This window comes from Ovis aries, chromosome 10, assembly GCF_016772045.2.
Source record: "Ovis aries strain OAR_USU_Benz2616 breed Rambouillet chromosome 10, ARS-UI_Ramb_v3.0, whole genome shotgun sequence".
Taxonomy (NCBI): Eukaryota; Metazoa; Chordata; class Mammalia; order Artiodactyla; family Bovidae; genus Ovis; species Ovis aries.
Genome location: NC_056063.1, coordinates 62856525 through 62877935, shown reverse-complemented (window position 1 = coordinate 62877935; position 21411 = coordinate 62856525). Strand labels below are relative to the sequence as shown.

General features: G+C 35.3%; 1 long non-coding RNA gene across 2 annotated transcripts in view; it reads left to right on the top strand.

The window, feature by feature from the left end:
• The first annotated feature begins 176 nt into the window (after positions 1-176).
• The window catches only part of LOC132657265 (uncharacterized), a 181976-nt gene continuing 160741 nt past the window's right edge, over positions 177-21411 (top strand). For both annotated transcript variants that reach the window (XR_009595150.1, XR_009595149.1), the window contains exon 1: positions 177-539. This is a non-coding gene — a long non-coding RNA (uncharacterized LOC132657265). The remainder of the gene's footprint in view (positions 540-21411) is intronic.

Below are 21411 nucleotides of genomic sequence, written 5' to 3'. Positions count from 1 at the left end.
GGCTCCGGCGGCGCAACCCGAGCCTCCCCACTACCCGCCCCCCCCCCGCCCGCCCCCCACCGCCCCGACTGCCACCTTCGTGGGAGACAGAGGAGTCTTGGACCATGTGCGTAACACGAGCGTGGGACTGAGGCAACCTTCCGATTGAAAAAGGGAGGAGTGGAAATAACCCCGACAGTTTCAGGCTGCTCGGTGGTCAGGAACAGATGATTTCAACTCTGGGCTGATGGTCTGCCTTCCACTTCGCGTTTATTAGACTCACACAGCCCGTGCTGCTGTCTCTTGTCCTGTAAAGGACCCTGGAAGAGGGAGTGGTCCACCTTAGCTGCAAACAAGGGCGCTTTTTTATTTTTTGTTTTAAGAATTACGTTTGATAAGTATGCCTAGGCGATACAAGGGATGTGAACGACTTTCAGAGAGATTGTGAATATTATTTGGTGTATACTAAAAAGCTGGAAATCCCTACATAAATGCAGTAAGGATAGAAAGCAAGTTTCTTGAAGAGTCACCTGCTAAACTCTACTAGCGTCTTCTCTACAGTAAGTATTCCTGGTTCTTTTCATGAAACCAAACAGCTCCCTCCCCAAAAGGGAGTCTTTACCTTCATAAGGCACATTTCCACAGTTGCTAATATTAGAGCTGTAGTCCATCCCAGGCATAGAAGAAGAGTTGATCGTTCTAAGTGGCTTCAGTGTAGGCTGTTAAACATGTGTCTGTTCTTCTGATAACTGGGTAGTTTTATCACTTAAATATATTTTACCCACTTAATTTTGGAATTAATTATGTAGTATCTTTTATAGTTGTCTTAAACATAACTGATATCGTGTCCTTTTTGGTAATATTTGGGGTAAAATTGTGGTTATAATACCCTGATTACATATACAATTAATATTAATTCTGAAAAATATGTATACACACGTTGCCAGTATCATATCTTTCTACATCCTCTCTGTAGAATTAGAAAGAGTTTTCTAGAGGTGGTGAGTATGATAGTCTTCTGAGGTTTTGCAATATTTCTTGAAATTTCTTCTGAGTCTATTTTGCAATTTCTTTTTCTTTTTTTGACTAAAACCATTCAAACTTGGTTTGGAAAGATTTTGTTAGTTTTGCTTAAATTGGGGGTAGGTACCAGGGAGGGAAAAAAGAAGAAATCTATAGTATAAGATAATTAAAAGTAAAGTATTATAGTAATAGAACTTCCTAGTAAATTTAAAACCATTTGGCCTAGGAATGATAGTCACTTGCTACAGGTACATTATATAAACAAGCAACTTAAACTTCACCCAAAACAGGCTTGTTGCTGTGTTGTTTATTTAGTCATTATCTTCTAACATGATATAAACATTGTAGAAATTGTTTTAAAGTATAAAATTGCTTTTATATTTGCAAAGTGAAAGTATTTGTCATAATTTTCAAATTACATGTTAATTACAGATAGAAACTTGAAATATAAATGTTAAGTTCTATCACAGAGACATATTTTTCAATGTTGATAATCTCTATAGAAGTTCTCAGTGGGTATGAAGTGGCTTATGTAATTATTAGACTTCTCAAAGTAACTGAAGCATAGTTATTTTAGTTCATTCTTCTGTTCCTTTCCTAAATCTTCACAATTGCATTTAATATCAAAGTTTAGTTTAATTTTTGGTTTTGTGTTATTTTTACTTTATTTTCCTAGTTAAAATACAGCCTGTTAAGCAGCATTAACATGTTTGCAATTGACTTAGGTTATAATTTTGTTAGAAACACTGATACTAAAAGTATTCTAATTTACCTCTTGTGGTTGGATAAGTTAATGACAACTTTCTGTCATTAACTCAGTATTGAAGATGGCCTGAGACGCCATCATGAATTTACCACTAGGTGTCTCTGTAAGCTTCCCTGCAGGGGAAAGTGAATTTTGAGAAAATACTGTGACATGAAGAGACAAGAACAGAAGAATGGAGAAAGAAAACATCATAAAAACAAGAAAAGTCCCCGTTTTTTAGTGTGTAGACTTTTGTTTGCTTTGACTGTTGACTACTGCCTAGAAAAGATATAAATGAATCATGTAGATGATCTAATTTGAGCAAGCTTTTTATCTAGAGGAACAAACATGTTTTAGTCTGTATTCAACAATATATAGTCATGTGATATGTATACATGCTACAACTCAACACTCAAATGTAATCATATGATTACATAACACTTAGGAACTAGAAAATTAAGTGACTGATCAAATACATCTCTCCAGATTTTAGGTCATTGATACTAAATTGGACATTTTTTGATTGAGATGGATGTGAAAAGCTGAGAATCTTTGTCCAGCTGTTTATGAATATATTTATGCATATTATAATTAGCTCATGCTCTCATGTCATTATGAATACATTTCCTATGTGGTAATAGATTTGTCAATAATGGGCCTAATTTAATACCTGCATATTAAAATTTAAGTTCAAACTACAATTAGCATATTTGGCACTTAAAATTGACCATATAATTTTGTGAATTCATATTTATTATTACCTGGAATTATTGTTTTAGTGTCTTATGAACCCTGGAAAAGTTCTTGTATTGAAAGCATTTCTTAAGATATCTCATCAAATACTTTTATGTATCATTCTGTGGTTTATTTAGAATAGTAAAGAGCTTAGTGAAGAATTATAGTCCATCATGCAGGAGTCTAACAGAGATTATAAAAAAAGGAAATTCTTTGGTGATAACTATGAGATTTTACAACTATAAATCAAAATCATTGAAATCAAAACCAGTAGAGCTTGTATTTTCTGTTGTTGTTGTTAGCCCGACTAGTGAATTAGGATTTTAGAAATCTAATGCTAGATTCCAGACTCCTCCCAAATTAACTTGGATAAATTACTTTTGTGACAATAATAGCTAAGAAGACTATAAACTACCCTATCTAATAAATGAAAAATGTTTCAGATTTAAATTATGTTTTTAATGTCTTTGAAATTAAAATTATATATCCCACGTACCCCTGAAAGGAGAAACGTTTTTCTTGGAGGTGAAAACATGAGTCATCATTTATGATTGTTTCTCTGTGCAGTTGCTAAACTAAATAATGATATAGCATATTGTTTTGATCAATTTCCTACATTTCAAGTTATAATAATTAAATGTATCATGTAGTGATATTTATCAAATCTGAAATGGCCGGCTAAACTGACTTAATTTTCCAAGATTATTTATTCACCTACAGACTTAATTAGTTATTTGCAATCTTAGAAATATGCTCTCAGAGGCATCGAAGAAAAGATGTATAAAATAGACTGTTTTCTTCCTGTTTCATATAGTTCCTTGTTCAGCTCAGTTCAGTTGCTCAGTTGTGTCCGACTCTGCGGCCCCATGAACCGCAGCATGCCAGGCCTCCCTTTCCATCACCAGCCCCCGGAGTCAACCCAAACCCATGTTCATCGAGTTGGTGATACCATCCAACCATCTCATCCTCTGTTGTCCCCTTCTCCTCCTGCCCTCAATCTTTCCCAGCATCAAGGTCTTTTCAAATGAGTCATATTTTTTTTGTTGTTATTGCCAGTTTTAGGTATTAAAACATCCTCTTTGGAGGACCACTTGAAAATAACTACCCAAAGTTAAAATGGATATCTGTTTTGAACAATCATATTTTCAGAAAGTAACCTAAGAGGTGTTACCAAAATAAAGTATAGGACGTGATATGTAAGAAGATATTCATTTTAACAGACTCATGCATTTGTATATGGTTTAGAACAGCCTACATGTCTGACTAAACAAGAAGTGATACATATCAACCTATAATTTGGGAGACCTTTCTTCTTGTAATAACAGTGTATATAGGAATCTAGATCTGTCGTTATTAATAGTGTATGTAGCATCACCTATGAACCCTATTGAAACAGAGAGAGAAACAAAGAGAGAAAGATAGTAAGAAAGGGAGAAAAGAAAAATTTTTAGGAAAGATACACAATTTCTGCAGCAGTGACTGCCTCTTGGAGAACTGGGAAATCTTGAGTAGAATGGAGATTTATTTTTCACCACACACACACACACACACACACACACACACACACACACACACACAGAGTGAGTGAGTGCTCAGTGGTATCTGATTCTTTTGCAACCCTATAGACTGTAGTCTGCCATATTCCTCTGTCCATGGGATTTCCCAGGCAAGAATACTGGAGTGGGTTGCCATTTTCTTCTCCAAGGGATCTTCCCAACACAGGGGTTGAACTTGTGTCTCCTGCATTGGCAGGAGGGTTCTTTACCACTGAGTTACCATTGAAGCCACCAGGAAGAATGTATATATATACATATCTATATATATATTTACATGCACATTATATATAAACATTTCAATTTACATGCACATTCCCTATAAAAACACTATGTACTTGAGAAATAAGGATAATATTTGGTAGAATGATAGGAAAGGTGATGAAGAAGATGATTTTACCAGATTACAATCTGTCTTAAAGTTCTCAAAACTATTTTTTTATGATGCACTGTTACCTATGGTGGTACCGAATATCTTTCTAAAAATATGAGTATAAACTAGTTAGTTAAAATTATTTCTCTCCATAGCCCTTAAATGTCACTCAATTCTAGCTGCCAATATTAATTAATAGAAGCTAGCATCCCTTTATCTTCACTATACAGAGCCATACTGTGTACTGGCAATATTAGCTTTATTTGATATGATGAGTGAAGGGAATGATCAAAATGATTCTCTAGAGAGAATAAGTGATTTTACTTGAAATGGTCAGCAGCAGATCTTCACTGCTATCTGCAGGAAGACGAGTGAGTGTGTAATTGTGACATATTCTAAATATACAAACTAATATCAGGCCCTGTTAGAACAAAGTCTGCTGCCATCTGGCTTAGACTTGCTTCCATTGAAATATCCACATTCCTGTGGACAAGAGGCAGTTTCATTATAGAGCCAGATAAGCCTTTAACTGTATCTTCCTCCTGGAGCTATGATTTGTCTCTTGGAATTCATCAGTTCTTGGTTCTCAAATATCTCTAGTCATTTCTAGGAAACAAATCCAAACAAGCATTTTGTTATGCCTATATTTTCTTTTTTTTAATTTTTATTTTTACTTTATTTTACTTTACAATACTGTGTTGGTTTCGCCATACATTGACATGAATCCACCACGGGTGTACATGCGATCCCAAACATGAACCCCCTTCCCACCTCCCGCCCCACAACGTCCCTCTGGGTCATCCCCATGCACCAGCCCCAAGCATGCTGTAAGAATCGAATCACCCATCTATGTCCGATGCCTATATTTTCTGTATCCTTTCTGGTTTTGCAGAGAAAAACAACCATTCTAAAACACAGTGTCCTCACAATATTTAAAAAATGACTGCTGCTTGCATAAGAATGTCTACATTGACCATAGTTTATTCAACTTTTATCAACTGGAATCCTTCATTCAACAGGAGACTCCCATAATCTTTTTATCCCTTCAAAATAAATTTACTTTTCCCCCAACTCCAGTCCTTTGCTTTCTGCTGCCCTTTTAAGCAACTGGCATTTCACTTTTATCTATTGTTCTTGAAAATTCACTGTAAATAGCTTTCTTCATCAAAACAGTCTTCCCTGCCTCCTCTAACCAATGTTAAAGATTTAATTATCTAAACATTACCTTACATTATCCAGCACAGTGTTCTAGTCACTGCATAAAGTTTTCTTTCAGTCTGGACTAGACTATCATGTTTTATTGAGAACAGAAGTTTATTGTGTTTATTACCCCGTTAGCAGTGAGAAAAATGAGTTCCCAATAATTATTTGTAGTTGTGTCTGACTCTGCGACCCTATGAACTGCAGCCCACCAGGTCCCTGTAGCCGTGGGATTCTTCAGGCAAGAATACTGGATTGGGTTGCCATTTCCTCTCCCAGACCCAGGGACTGAACCTGGGTCTCCTGAGTCTCCTGCATTGGCAGGCACTTTCTTTACCACTGAGCCACCTGGGAAGCCCCTGTGTTTATACAAGAAAGAGTTATCCACTTATGAGTTTATTCATTCAACAAATTTTTTTAGTACCCATATTGTGTTAAGCCCTATTATGTTTGATATAAAATAATAAGTTGATTCCTATCAGGATGGTTGGGTGATTTCAGAGATATTTTGACTGTCTGATAAACCACCTACGTTCTGTAGTCAAAATAAATGGCATAAAGTATAAAAATACTGTTGCATAAATTGTGCACTTGAATAATATTTCTTGTAGCTTACATTTGTCAAGCCTCTACAAGCGTTCTCCAATAGAACTTTCTGTGAAGGGACTAATCTATACCTGTTTTGTCTAACATGATAGCCATTGACTACAAATGATTACTGATTAATTGAAATAAATGCAGCTGGTGTTACAGGAAATAAAGTTTTGATTTTTTAAATTTTAATTAAATAACCACATGTGACGAGTGGCTACCATATTGGTCGTGCAGTTTGAGAGTATAAATCCCTGAAAGACTGATATAGTGTTTCTTGTGCAATATCTGGGATACCTTGGAAATTCAATCAGTATGAACAGCTGCACTCATAACTAATGATGGTGATTATGACACTCTCAATAAACAAGGACAGTTATGATTCATATTTGGCAAGAGGCCTGATTTCCATTCTGTTGAGGGTCTCTATTCAATCCTACTAAATTGCATTGAGTTGAGGGTTTCTGCCATTCTTTTAAAGGTTCCAAGGCATTTTAGAGGCGTTTAAAAATTCCTTTTTACATCCTCATTACACCCCCATCAAGAAGGAAAGGTAGATTATATCAATAGAATTTTATTAGAAGATAAGTGCCTTTTTATGCATGATGAAGTACCCTCTAAAGTGTTTTTATCCAGATCACACAATGGAATGTTAGTAGAACTGGAAAAGAAAGTCCTAAAAGGGTAATTTGCTTTAGGAGTTTTCTAGAATAGGCTCTTTGTGTAGAGAAGCCTGTCAGTCACTTGGGAAAAAAAAAAAAAAAGTGCACTTGAACACTCTCTCGCATTCCATCTATTTGAATGTAAAAGCTCTATTTTGAAGCTGAGTGGTGTTTTGCACAATTAAAGTAAACAGAGTTTGGACAGCAAATTGTAATTAATGAATTTATTGAATGCAAAAAGGGTTTCCCTGGTAGCTCAGCCATAAAGAATCAACCTGCATTGTAGGAGACACAGGAAACACAGTTCGATCCCTGGGTCTGAAAGATCCTCTGGAGAAGGAAATAGCTCCAGTATTCTTGCCTGGGAAATCCCATGAACAGAGGAGCCTGGCAGGCTACAGCCTTAAGGATCGCAAAAGAGTCAAACATGACTGTGTAACTAAACCACTACCACCATTGAATGCAAATATGGCCTCTAATATCCATGAAGATCTGAGTAAATCTCAGTTCATATGAAATCAGATTTATATATTTGAAACAAAAATGTAACAGCTTCATAATCAGTTCCAATTATAACATATTATTAGAAATTTTGAGATTGTTTTGTTTTTAATCAATCTAAAATGTTGGTAATAAAATTAACCTATACTTCCACTATGGGACAAATCAATGCAGCTTCATAAAGGGGCATTAATGGCTTCAGAGCTCAAGTCCCAAGTAGGTAGGAAGCCACGTGGTCCAGAGCAGTGGACTGGCTCTCAGAAGTCTCAGCCGCATTCTTGACGCTGGCTTTGCATCCATTGTGCACGTGCATTTATGAAGACACCTCCTGGGTAGGTCATGTATTTATATATAAGGAATTTACTGTGCTTTCTCTTCAGTGGACCTTAAGACTACCACACTGGTTCATCAAAGGATAAGTATTAAAATGTATTCTCCTTGGAAGAAAAATAACATAATCATTGCTCTTAGATGATAGATTTAAAATTTTTCGCATTATCCTAAAACATAAAGTAAACTTCATGTAAATAAATATTGGCAATCCAGTGCTCATTTGTGAATGGTATACTTTCTGTGAAAGACAGATCAGAGGCAGTTCAGTGTTTTTTGAATCTAACATGATGCATTTTTTATCCCATGATCAAAGACATTCCATCAATCTCATGAAGCTTTTATAGTAACACTAGATTCATAGTTATTGTCATATGACATATCTTAATGTTTGCTGTAATTTTAATTGATTGTTACATATCCCAATGAACAAAAAACTAATTTGGATTTGAATCACCAGTATAAGATGCAGAGTTCTTTGTACAATCAATCTACATCCTTAATTGCTATATTATATGAGTAGTGACTGCTATGCAGGTTGACTTTGATCAATGACTACACTGCCACTTACTCATATGAAGATAGTCATGAATTTATTTCTAGGTACTTTTAAATTTAAAAGTATTTCATTATAGTATTGAGAGGGTAGCCCATTTATAGTATACTTTTTCCTAAAGTAAAGAAGTTTCTAATGGTAGTGTTCCCTTATTTTTGAGTTTTTCTACCAATTGTTGTTTTATATTTAGTAAAACCATAGTTAGAGCAAGCTTTGTATGCCTTCTAAAAAAATCAGTAATTAAATACTAAAATGATTCCTAGTATATGGAGAGTGTGTATGTGTGTGTGTGTGTGTGTGTGTGTGTGTGTGTGTGTGTGTGTGCTCAGTCATGTCTGATTGTTTATGACCCTGTGGCTATAGCCTGACAGGCTCCTTTGTCCATGGGATTTTCCAAGCAAGAATACTGCAGTGGTTGGCCATTCACTTTTCCAGGGGATCTTCCCGACCCAGGGATCAAACCTGAATCTCCCGCACTCTGGATTCTTTACTGCCACCGGAGAATCCCATATAGAGAAAAGGAGCCTGGATTGATTTCTCAGAAAAAAATAAGAATCTATTTGACTTGTTTTTCAATTTGTTATGTGGTTTATCAATCACAGCTAACATAAGCATCAACAGATAATTTATACATCATTTATAATCTAAAATCAGGCAAATAAAATGTATGTATATATATATACAACATACCTATACTCATTCACTGTTTGGTATCTATTTCACATAGATTTGTCTCATTCGTCTATGTGATTATTACAGAAACTTCATGAAGTATTGTCTTTCTTTACAGATAAGAAAACTGAGTTTCAAGGTAGTTGGTGATGCTCTGTAATTCATACAGACAGTACATAGCAGATTCACACTGTGATAGAATTGCAAGGACTCTCAGTATTCATTTTTTCAACTTCACTGTGTCAATTCAAATGCATTCTTTTGAACTTTTACCTCAGTTTAAAGGAAAAGTGAAAACAGCTTATCAATACTTAGGAATTAGGTTCAGTAAAGACACCTTCTAAGTGATTCATCATTTCTATAATATCAAATAGATTCTAAATCAAAATAGAAATATATTCCAAATTATTAATATATAATACTACTCTTTAAGATACCATCATAATAAAATATATCTTAAACTGGTCATGAAATACATTTATAAATACGCCATCCTTATATTAGTCTACCTTAAGAATATCAAAGACATTATTAACTACCAGAAGATATTGTACAGTAACCCACAATTAGTTTTGAATATTTATATTATGTGCTGTGTTGTGCTCAGTTACTCAGTCATGTTTGACCCTTGCAACTGCCTGGACTGTAGCTCCCCAGGTTCTGCTGTCTGTGGAATTCTCCAGGCAAGAATACTGTTGTGGTGCCATTTCCGGTTCCAGGATTCTTCCCAACTAAGGAAGCAAACCCACATCTCCTTCATTGGCAGGTGGATTCTTTAACACTGAATCACCTGGGAAGCCCATTTGTAGTGTTAAATAAAATTGTTTTGTAAAGAAGTCTCTAATATTTTTCCCTTATTTTTGAGTTTTTGACTAATGATTATTTTACATTTAGTAAAGCAGGAGTTAGAGCAAGCATTATAAAATCAATCATTATAAAACCACCGAAAAATCATTAATAACATACTAAAATGATACCTTTGAGGAGTATTCATATGAATACTTTCATGCATAAGTTTAGAGAGAGAACTCCATAATCTTTTGTGATATCAATTTATTATAAAAATAATTGAAACTTGGCATGACATATTTTCTAAATTTTTTCAAAATAATACATACAGTGAGATACCTATGATTTAACTAATTTTGTTAGTAATTGAAAAATCATTTTAGTTAATGAAAATATTAATCACAAATAGCTAACATTTACTTACAAAGAACTACAAATAAATATTTTATCATTCTTGAACACCTGACTTTAACCATATCAACCCTCTTGGTCAAACAGTCTTATTTCATTTTGAATACAACATGCAAAACTTCATAAAACTCAAAATATTTGGGTACTTGTGTATGTTAGTCTTTCCTCAATGTCAATAAAATTATAATGGGATGGATTGCCATAATTATGAATCTCCAAATATGGAACATTCATAAATATTAGAATCATCATTGGCTATCACACTTCATCTATTTATGACCATGCTGAAATATGTAAGTGTGTAAAAACAAAGTATCTGTCAACTTTAGCGGTTCATGACGTTCCTGACCACCTTCTCCTAATATGCGCTAAGAGAGCAGGCAGCAGTGCTCGAGAATGCATCTTGGAGTTCTTCCAGGAACTGAGTCAAAGAGCAATGTCTGCATTCACAAAGAAGCATTCACAGCTGTCAGAAGTTAAATGTCCATGAGACTCACGATACAGCTGCAGTCCTTCCAGTACACTGACAGTATCTGTGGAAACTAGAATTTGATAACTAATTTTCTTCCATGGGAAAAAAATAACCACAGCAGAATGATGACTCTTTGCCTGACCAGTAATAGATAATTATGCATTCACAACACATGAAGCATCCTTGTCCTACATTACTTACCCTGCTCTGCTTTTACAGCTAATTTTCACTACCACAGAAAGTACGCTTATTGCGGTAAACTGTCAATGAACTTCTTGTAGGCAAACACCTGCAGATACCTGCTAGCAGTGACTGCATGAGATTTAGGATGGTAAAAATTGTAGCATGAATTGTAGCAGAACCTGCAAAGCAATATTAGGTAGAAATGAATGTGTGAGAGCAGGTATGAGGGAAGAAAGGCACACATAAACAGGTATTTTGGGTTCCCATTTATACTTGATCAAGTGCATAGAATGCATTTTTTTTGGGTCAAATGCTTAATATAGTTGAGTAGAATAATATAAAAACGAGCTATATTTGCAAATAAGGTTTTCAGTCTGAAATAATCTATCCCAATTCATTATCAGGTGTTTTTGGGGCAAATGATTAATTATTATGTGCTCAGTCATGTCTGACTCTTTGCCACCCCATGGGCTATAGTCCACCAGGCTCCTCTGTCCATGGAATTTCCCAGGCAAGAATACTGGAGTGGGTGCCATTTCTTTCTCCAAGGACAAATGATTACTCTGCTGGAGATATTCAGCCTTATATTCCCTATATCCATATGGAGATAACAGTCACTGAGACTTTGATTTCTTAAAAAAATATACTTTTTGAAAATGTCTTAAAATTTTAAGTGAGACTATAAATCTCTGTTTCTGTAATAGTTTAGGTGAGGTCCAAATGGAAGTAAATGGATTAGCTTACCTTCAGGTAACTATACAACTGTATGGTTGAATAAAAACAACCCATTTGAAAATGTATCCATTTTTAATTGTTGAGTCACTTAGTTGATCAATAGTTTCTAAACATTATAATATTATAAATATCTGGTTCCTAAAACCAAATGAATTATTAAAGATTTTCTATCCCATCTAAAATTAAAAACAATTATAAGCCTTTAAAAATATTGGTTTTTGGAGTTGTGGGTATGAGAAATAATGAAGAAAACTGGAAAACTAGTTATAGTTAATCTTTAAATTGTCAAGGCACTTAGAGAATGTGGAGTACTGCAACCTAATTTAAAAGACTCAGACAATGTAAATGTTTTAACCAACTTTTGACCAATTTTCTCCTGATTTTCTAACCTCTTAGCGTGCTTAAGACTAAAACAAAGATGTATAGCTGAGTTAACTTAATAACTTATCCTGAAAAATACAAAATAAGACACTAACAGCCACAGATTCCAAGCTACTTTGGCAGCATTCCATGTCATTTGAATAAGACCTTCATATATTGGGTGGATTATAAAAAAGTCAGCTTGGTTTATTGAAAAATTTCATTATACAAGTGATCAATAGGTAACACGTAAATTGTTGTTTTGCCATGTGTTCATTGACAGAAAAAAGAAAATCAAGCCAATAGTTTACCTTTATGGGAATAAATAAAATTGGCCTGTGATTAAAATGTCTTGCAATTATGGTCATGTACACTAATTTATGCATGTTAGATCATGCTTAATATACTGTCATTCTTGTTAAGGGTTTCATATCTGTTGGTATCTGTTATCAGCTAACGCACTGTAAATACATTATATTTTGGATTCTTATTTTTCTGTATGTGAATTTGATAACTTTTTTTGCATTTTTTACCTTTATTTTTTTATTGAAGGATAATTGCTTACAGAACTTCATTTAGGTGTTAGAAAACTTCGTTTTCTGTCAAACCTCAACATTTTAAATGGAATTAAAATACAGAATGTTTCTCCACATGGCTTTTGAAATACATACTCTATATAGGAGATTGAGCAAATATCTGAAGCATATAGATTTTTCCTCAAAACATTGTTAGGAAAAAACAGGCTTAAACTAAGTCACCTTTATTGTATTTTTAATCCCATACTGATTTATTAAAACGTATGCATTTAATGTCTTCAAACACAAAACATTTTTATTACATTATTGCTTTCTACTGTGTGTGATGGACTTTTTCAAAGATAGTGAAGGGATTAAAAACAGATATTTGGGTAAACATTTCCTAGGATTCCAGTCCCATCTCTACATTTTAGTGATTTCTTGAAATATTGGTTAATTTATTTAAATCAGTGCTTCTGTTTCATCATCTATAGGATGTGTATAATGATGTAACCTGCATTAATTGTGAGGATTATATGAGGTAACTCATTAACACCTTAGCATACTTCCCAGCACATTTTAAGCACTATGTTAAGTGTTAACTATTAGAATCCACCGGGAACGCAGGAGATGCAGGTTCCATCCCTGGGTTGGGAAGAAACCCTGGAGGAGGAAATGTCAACCCACCCCAGTATTCTTGCCTGGGAAACCCCATGGACAGATGAGCCTGGTGGGCTACAGTCCATGGGGCCACACAAGAGTTGGACATGACTTAACTAAACAACAACCATTATTTTTGTTTAATAGTTTCCCAGATGGTGCTAGTGGTAAAGAACCCACTTGCCAATGCACAAGATGTTAAGAGAGAGATGCAGGTTTGATCTCTGGGTTGGGAATATCCCCTGGAAGAGGGCATGACAACCCACTCCAGTATTCTTGCCTGAGAAGTCCCATGGACAGAGGAGCCTGGCCGGCAACAGTCCACAGTGTCAAAAAGAATCAGACATGACTGAAGTGACAACACAAATTGTTATATTAGTCAAACCAACATAATTTGAATCTACATTGTAGAGCATAGAATTTGAGGAGGCTACATAGGATTGCGGCAGAGATTATTTTCCCCCCAGAACAGACATTTTTCAAGACTTGCCTTCATTATCAGCTGACCCTGATTAATTATGGATTTATAGTACAAGGGCCTGCCCTAAATGAAGTGGTTGCTGGCTTGCAAATTTCACCGGCTATTTTGGCGACTGGAATAAGAAAATGGAAGTGCTTGCCAGATAGCACTTCCTAGTAATGAATTTTATAAAATTCCTGCATGAACATTGTTCCAAAAGATCTGGAGGACAAAATAGAGGAGAAACCACAGTTTTGTATCTTAGATGTACAACATCATAAATAATGAAATACTGTAATGAAATTGTATGGGAAACTGTCAGGTGTGAATGTGAAATATTTTGATATGCTAAAGGCAAAAAGCAATTCTTACAACTATCTTTAGAATGAATATATAATTTGGATATATTTAAAATAAGTCTGGAGTTAATATTTAGATATTAAACTGAAGGTTAATTTTTATAGACATACAGTCAACTTATATTATGAGATAGTAAACTCTGGTATAAATTATTTAGTTTATCATGAAGCTAGAACATTATATATGCACAGCACTGATTCAAATTATTGCTTTGCTGTATCTTCTATTAATTTTTGTCATGTGTATGTAGTTAGAAATGTTATTGTTTCATTGCTACTTTAAAAATACATGTACATATATACATACAAATATATACTCCAAATATATATACACACATATATATTTGCTTATATATTGTGAATGATTTCTGCCATCCCTGGACTTTTACTACTTTAAGCATCCTTTCATGCTAAGTTTGAATTCCATTATTAAAATTTTTTTTCTAAATGCCCTTATTAAAGAAATACTTTGTTAAAGTGCAATTTAATTCAAAGCCCAAGATTATGACCTTGAAAGTCATATAGAAGGAAAAAAACCTACTGCTTCTTGAAGAAAATATTTTGAGTATGGATATTTTAAGTCCACGAAGATTAATTTTAGTGCATTTGACTTACAGATACTTCTTTTCACATGACAGAAAGTGGTATATTAACTTTGGTATCGTATTTGAAGATGGATGGTCCTAGTTTATTACACATGAGCACACATACAAATACACATACATACACACGTGCATATGAACAGAGAGGAAGTGAAAATAATAAATATACACATTATGTATTTTCAAATATCAGAGCATAATAAAATGCACTCACCATGAATGTCATCCTGAAAACCGATTTTTTTGGTTACCAAGTTCAGAAGACACTTACCATATATATGCAAATGAATCCTGTATGTGTTCTCACTAATCTATAATTTCCCTGATGATAGGTAGCAACTAGCTTGTACTACTATTTATATCTCCCAGGAACAAGGCTACTTGTTGACTAATGTTCGCATGAAGAATATAATCTACTACATATGCCCATTATTTCACATGACATTTATTATTATATCCAAATGTTAGTTAATAGACTTTTTTTTGTTTTGTTTTGCTGGAAGAAAATCCAGTGATTAGGATTTTACTGCATTTGGAAGTTTAGATGTTTATAAAATATTTTATTAAACATGTCACTTTGATTATATACACCAAGGCTGTCTATTCTGATAGCATGCTAAGACATGGTCCCTAAGCTTGCTTTTTCTAATGTTTGTTATTTTCCAAAATCTGAATGGATGGATTTGTGTAATTGTCTGCTGTTGAAAATTTTACTCCTTACACCCCCAGTCATATTCTAGCAAAATGCAGAATAACCCAGGGTTCAGACCGTGAGCATATTGATAAGGAGGAGCCTGGGCCCACAGTAGCTGGACTCAATCATCCAGAGAGTTCCTGCTGGAGAAACCTTTCAGAAATACAGTATACGGCCATGTGAATCCTGGGTGTTTGAGGCAGGTTGTAGCTGACCATCAAAGCTGTTCTGTGCTAGCTTAAGAGACCGGAAACCTTTTGGCAGTTGTTAGAGCAATTATTTCTAGAAGCCTTCCTAGTCTGCTAAGAGCAATAGGTGATTCTAAAGTGTTCTGCCCTCCGGGGTTCCTGAGTTCCCAGTGTGAAGTGTTAGGAAGGTCTGATAAATGTTTTCACGAAACGAAACACTCTGAAATGGGTTTTGGTTTGTTGACTTGTTTGTTTGTTTGAAAACTCTTCTCATTGTGTGATACAAAATAAGAGCTGGATGTCTGCCAACACATGCAGACTATATAAAGAAATTTATTCTTTAAATGGAAGCATAGTCAGTAGGCTGATGTATTATTAATATTTTAAAGCAATCTATTGCACTCATATTAGCAACAGAGAATGAAATTTAACAGCAAAAAAAATGGTTATACATGAAGTAAATTTAGGTAAGTTCACTGGTTAAATGAAAGAAATGCTCAAAATTAGTTGCTTTAGGGATGATGGATCTTTAATCATTCTAACCTGATTTTCCTGAAGTACTGGATGCATCCTGCCTAATTTAGAAGAGATTGTACTGTAGAAATTTTTACTTTTTGTCTCATCTGACTTTAATATGAACCTTTTCCTTAAAACCTCCTGTCCCTGCATGCTCAGTCGCTAAGTCCTGTCTGACTCTTTGCTACCCCATGGATTGTAGCCCACCAAGCTCCTCTGTCCATGGGATTTCCCAAGCAAGGATACTGGAGTGGATTGACATTTCTTTCTCCAGGGGATCATCCTGAGCCAGGAATCAAACCCACATCTCATGCATTGGTACACAGGTTCTTTACCACTGAGCCACCAGGGAAACCCTAAAAACCTCACAGTTAACCCTTAATCATTTCTTATATTTGCTTTTTAGGGTAAATTATACAAAAACGTTTTTTAGCATCTGATGACACTTATAGATCTTTTACTTCCCAAATATAAATACTTCACTATTGCATGTATAATTACTTAACTTCTCAGTAAAAATATTAAATGGTTAGAGTACTTCCTTTAAATTGTTTAAACAATCCTTTAAACAATCTTTTAAATTGTTATATGAATAGTATAAGTAGGTTTTATTTATAATTGTTCATAGGACAAATCTCCCCAAAGAATGGTTCATGTGCTATTTTTTGTAATTCCTGTCTTATTCCACTTTTTTTCTGTAGTTACCTAAACTTTATGGAAGTTTAAAATTTTAATATCTCTGCATTTGATTACTACTTGCATCTGAGTCAGATATCTTTAGATATCTATATTAGGTGACTTGATTAGACGGATACCATTAACATGTGTTTTATTTGTGAAATGAGAAAAAACCTTAATTCTCAGTTTAAATTATGAGCTTTCAGTCTAGTATGTTCTTTATCAGTTGCATCCGTAACATTGCTTATGTGTATTTATATGTTCAAAAATTAAATTATAAATTTAATTATTTAATTAAATAATATAGTTACATATTGAAACATCATTTTCCATTTCCTTAACAAGTGTAAGGTCCTTTGTCAGTTTTCAGAAACAAATAACTCACAAAGGATCAAACTTTCAGTTCACAGTCTACTGGAGAAACACAAAAACAAATATTTAAAGTGTAGTGAATTATATTGAGAGTTCAACTAATATGAAACGCAAGTATGCAGAATGCTGTGGGTTAAAAGTAAATTTTGATTAGACTTCTCCTTCCAATAATTTATTAATCAGTAGAAGAACAGACTAGTGTATGTTAGGCTTGATTCTACTAAAACTTTAGTACAGAATAAATTCCAGGGTTGTTATTTTCAGGAACGCAACACCTTTGCTTTGAACAGGTTTGGATGCATCTAGAATATGATACGGAGTGTTGACCAGGGGATGTGTCAATTGCTGATTATAGATATACTTATAAATAAATCATTCTGGAAGAAGTTTAGCTTGCATTTTAAATTAATTTGTAATTTATTTCATTAGGAAGCATGAACTTTGTTGTGGTTGTTCAGTTGCTCAACCATGTCCGACTCTGCAGCACGCCAGGCTTCCCTGTCCTTCACTATCTCCTGGAGCTTGCTCAAATTTATGTTCATTGAGTCTGTGATGCCATCTAACCATCTTGCCCTCGGTCATCCCCTTCTCCTGCCTTCAATCTTTCGCAGCATCATGGCCTTTTCTAATAATTTGGCTCTTCCCATCAGGTGGCCGAAGTGTTGGAGCTTCAGCTTCAGCATCAGTCCTTCCAATGAATATTCAGGACTGATTTCCTTTAGAATGGACTGGTTTGATCTCCTTGCAGTCTAAGGGAATCTCAAGAGTCTTCTCCAACACCACAGTTCAAAAGCATCAATTCTTCAGCACTCAGCCTTCTTTATGGTCCAACTCTCATATCCATTAGAAAAGGAAATAGCAACCCACTCCAGTATTCTTGCTTGGAGAATTCCATGGATGGAAGAGCCTGGCAGGCTTCAGTCCATGGGCTGCATTAAGTCAGACACGACTGAGGGACTAAATGGCTCATATCCATATGTGACTATTGGAAAAACCATAGCTCTAACTAGATGGACATTTGTTGGCAAAGTGATGTCTTTCCTTTTTAATACAATGTCTAGGTTTGTCATAGCTTTTCTTCCAAGGAGCAAGTATTCTTTGTTTCATGGCCGCAGTCACCATCTGAAGTGACTGTGGAGCCCAAGAAAATAAAGTCTGTTATTGTTTCCACTGTTTCCGCATCTATTCGCCATGAAGTGATAGTCAAGGCTGATTTTTCCAGTAGTCACGTATGGATGTGAGAGTTGGACTGTGAAGAAGGCTGAGCGCCGAAGAATTGATGCTTTTGAACTGTGGTGTTGGAGAAGACTCTTGAGAGTCCCTTGGACTGCAAGGAGATCCAACCAGTCCATTCTGAAGGAGATCAGTCCTGGGATTTCTTTGGAAGGAATGATGCTAAAGCTGAAACTGTAGTACTTTGGCCACCTCATGCGAAGAGTTGACTCATTGGAAAAGACTCTGATGCTGGGAGGGATCGGGGGCAGGAGGAGAAGGGGACGACAGAGGATGAGATGGCTGGATGGCATCACTGACTCGATGGCCGTGAATCTGAGTGAACTCCGGGAGTTGCTGATGGATAGGGAGGCCTGGTGTGCTGCGATTCATGGGGTCACAAAGTAACACATGTTACTGTCCATCGTACATGGACATTTAAGTCAAATCCATGCTTGTCAACATGCATATCCCGTCCACTAGATCACGAGCTTAATGACCATGCCCCGTGAAACCAGCAACACGACTGAGCGACTGAACTGAACTAATGGGACCAGATGCCATGATCTTAGTATTTTGGACTTTGAGTTTTAAGCCAGCTTTTTCACTCTCCTCTTTCACCTTCATCAAGAGGTTCTTTAGTTCCTCTTCGCTTTCTGTCATCTACATATCTGAGGTTATTGATGTTTTTCCAGGAAATCTTGATTCCAGCTTATGCTTTGTCCAGTCCAACATTTCATATGATTTACTTTGCATATAAGTTAAATAAGCAGACTGCCAATATACAGCCTTGACCTACTAGTTTCCCAATTTTGAACCAGTCTGTTGTTCCATGTCTGTTTCTATCTGAGGCTTCTTGACCTGCATACAGGTTTTGCAGAAGGCAGGTAAGGTGGTCTGTTATTCCCATCTCTTTAAGAATTTTCCACAGTTTGTTGAGGGTACACTAAGGTCTTCTTCATAAGTAATTCAGGGAAAGTAGCAGGGAAGTTCATCAGGTGTTAATGATGAACCTAATTATGAATGTGAATCTAATGATCCACAGATAAGTAGCTGAAAAGTAAATCAGTGTAAATAGGAACAAGAGGTGTGGGGAGAGGTGAAATGGTGATGGGGATTAAGAAGTAAAAATTACAAGTTATAGAATAAACAAGTCACAGGGATGTGATTTACAGCACAAGGAATATAGTCAATATTTTAGAGTAACTTTGATTTGTGTGTACTCTATAAAAATATCAAACTACCATGTTGAACACCTGAAACTGAAATAATATTGTAAGTCAACTATGCCTCGCTTTTAAAAATGTAAGAGATGTACAGAAAAGAATTTATAGAAATCCACAGTGAAAGAGCAGATGTCTCTTCTTCTCTTCCTCTGTCCCACCATCCCTTCCTCCTCCCTCTCCCTCTTCTGTCTCCATCTTCATCTCCATCTCTATATTTTTCTCTGTATTTCACCAAATCCACAATATATTGATCTTGGCTCTTGCTTCCTCTTAATAAGAGACATCAGTGAAAGTTTTTACATAACTTTCTAACAATTGTTAGGCTTCCCTGGTGGCTCAGATGGTAAAGAATCCATCTACAATGCAGGAGACATAAGAGACACGGGTTTGATCCCTGGGTGGGGGAGGGACCCTTGGAGAAGGGAATGGCAACCCATCCCAGTATTCTTGTCTAGAGAATTCCATGGCCAGAGGAGCCTGGAGGGCTATTGTCCATGAGGTCCCAAAGAATGACATGACTGAGCAACTAACATTAAGAATTATCTGGTTGATGATGATTATAAGGCATCATTGGCTATAAAATGCACCATTTTTTTCCATGAAGTAAAACTGTGGGAAAAACAGTTGTCTTAGCATTAATGAAAAGCTTAAATGGCATAATAGGAATTACTATCCAAGCTCTAAAGTAAATGCTTTCATGTCTGTTTACATACTTTCTGCTTTGTCTGTACCTTTCCTCCATATTTTTATCTAGTTAACTCTTTTGCTCAAATACCTTTCAAAGAATCAGTGTTTCTAAGAAGACTTTCCCCAACCCTTTCATAAAATTTACGTGTTTTTCTTTTGCTTTAGAGAAAATGTGCATATCTCTGTGATTGCACTTATCACACCATGAAAGTGAAAGTGAAACTAAAGTGGCTCAGTTGTGTCCGACTCTTTGCGACCCCGTGGACTGTAGCCCACCACGCTCCACTTGTCCATGGGATTTTCCAGGCAAGAGTACTGGAGTGGATTGCCATTTCCTTCTCCATCACACCATGACATGGTGATTTATTTGTCTTAGGGACTTTTTCTAAAGTAAACTTTGAACTTTAAAATATAATGAAAATTATGTCTCTAAGATCAAGTATCATATATAAGCAGCTTATGATAAAGGATCAATAAATGTTTGTTGGATGAAAATTCAAGAAAGCAGTTGACAAGCCATGAATGTTAAACATTTTTATTGCCATTTCAAAAAGGAGAAAACTGGAGATTCAAGGAGACTGAATGATTTGCCCAATCATGGTGCCAGGACTCAAACATTTAGTCCCAAAGCTCTCTCCATTGTTCAAGCTCAATGTAGTATTTTCCATTTGCTAGTTAGGTGACATCAAGTGATCACACACTAGATATTGGCTTAGGAAGAAATCATGATGGAGAAGAAATCATTTTGAGAATTAATTTTTTGGCAAATTAAGTTGTGTGTGAATGTTGAACAATTATGTCCACAGTAGCCATGGCAATGAACTTGGGTGTTGTTTGGTACTAAATGGATTTTCAGAGGTTACACTATGTGGATTCTGTCGTGTGAGGTTTATTTTAGAATACATTTTGGGCCAAAAAATCAGGCATTGGCATAAATTCATAGGTATATTTTGGACTTCTTTTATGTAATAAACATTAATAATCTTGGAACAATTCTAAATATCTTTTATGACTTGGTATATCTTCCAAACTTTAGCTTGGGACTTATTTAAAGTGTCTTTAGAGTAAAAACTTATGTAAAATTGTACAGATTTATAAGCAACAGTCCTCTCAGTTTCTCTCCGTGTTTTTAGTTAAAATTCTTAGCTCAGAGTTTATGTCAATAACATGAAAATCTTATGATTAATATTGTATTCTTGAGCAAGCAGCAAAACCTCTTTGAAAACGCTTAGGGTTTTCCAACTGCATAAAAAACACATGTAAATTACTAGAGAAAAAAGTGAATGACTTTGCTTTCATGTAAGTTTCATATAAATTATAAACATCTTCCGTCATAATAACAGGTGCAATTCATGGGAATGTTGCAACATGA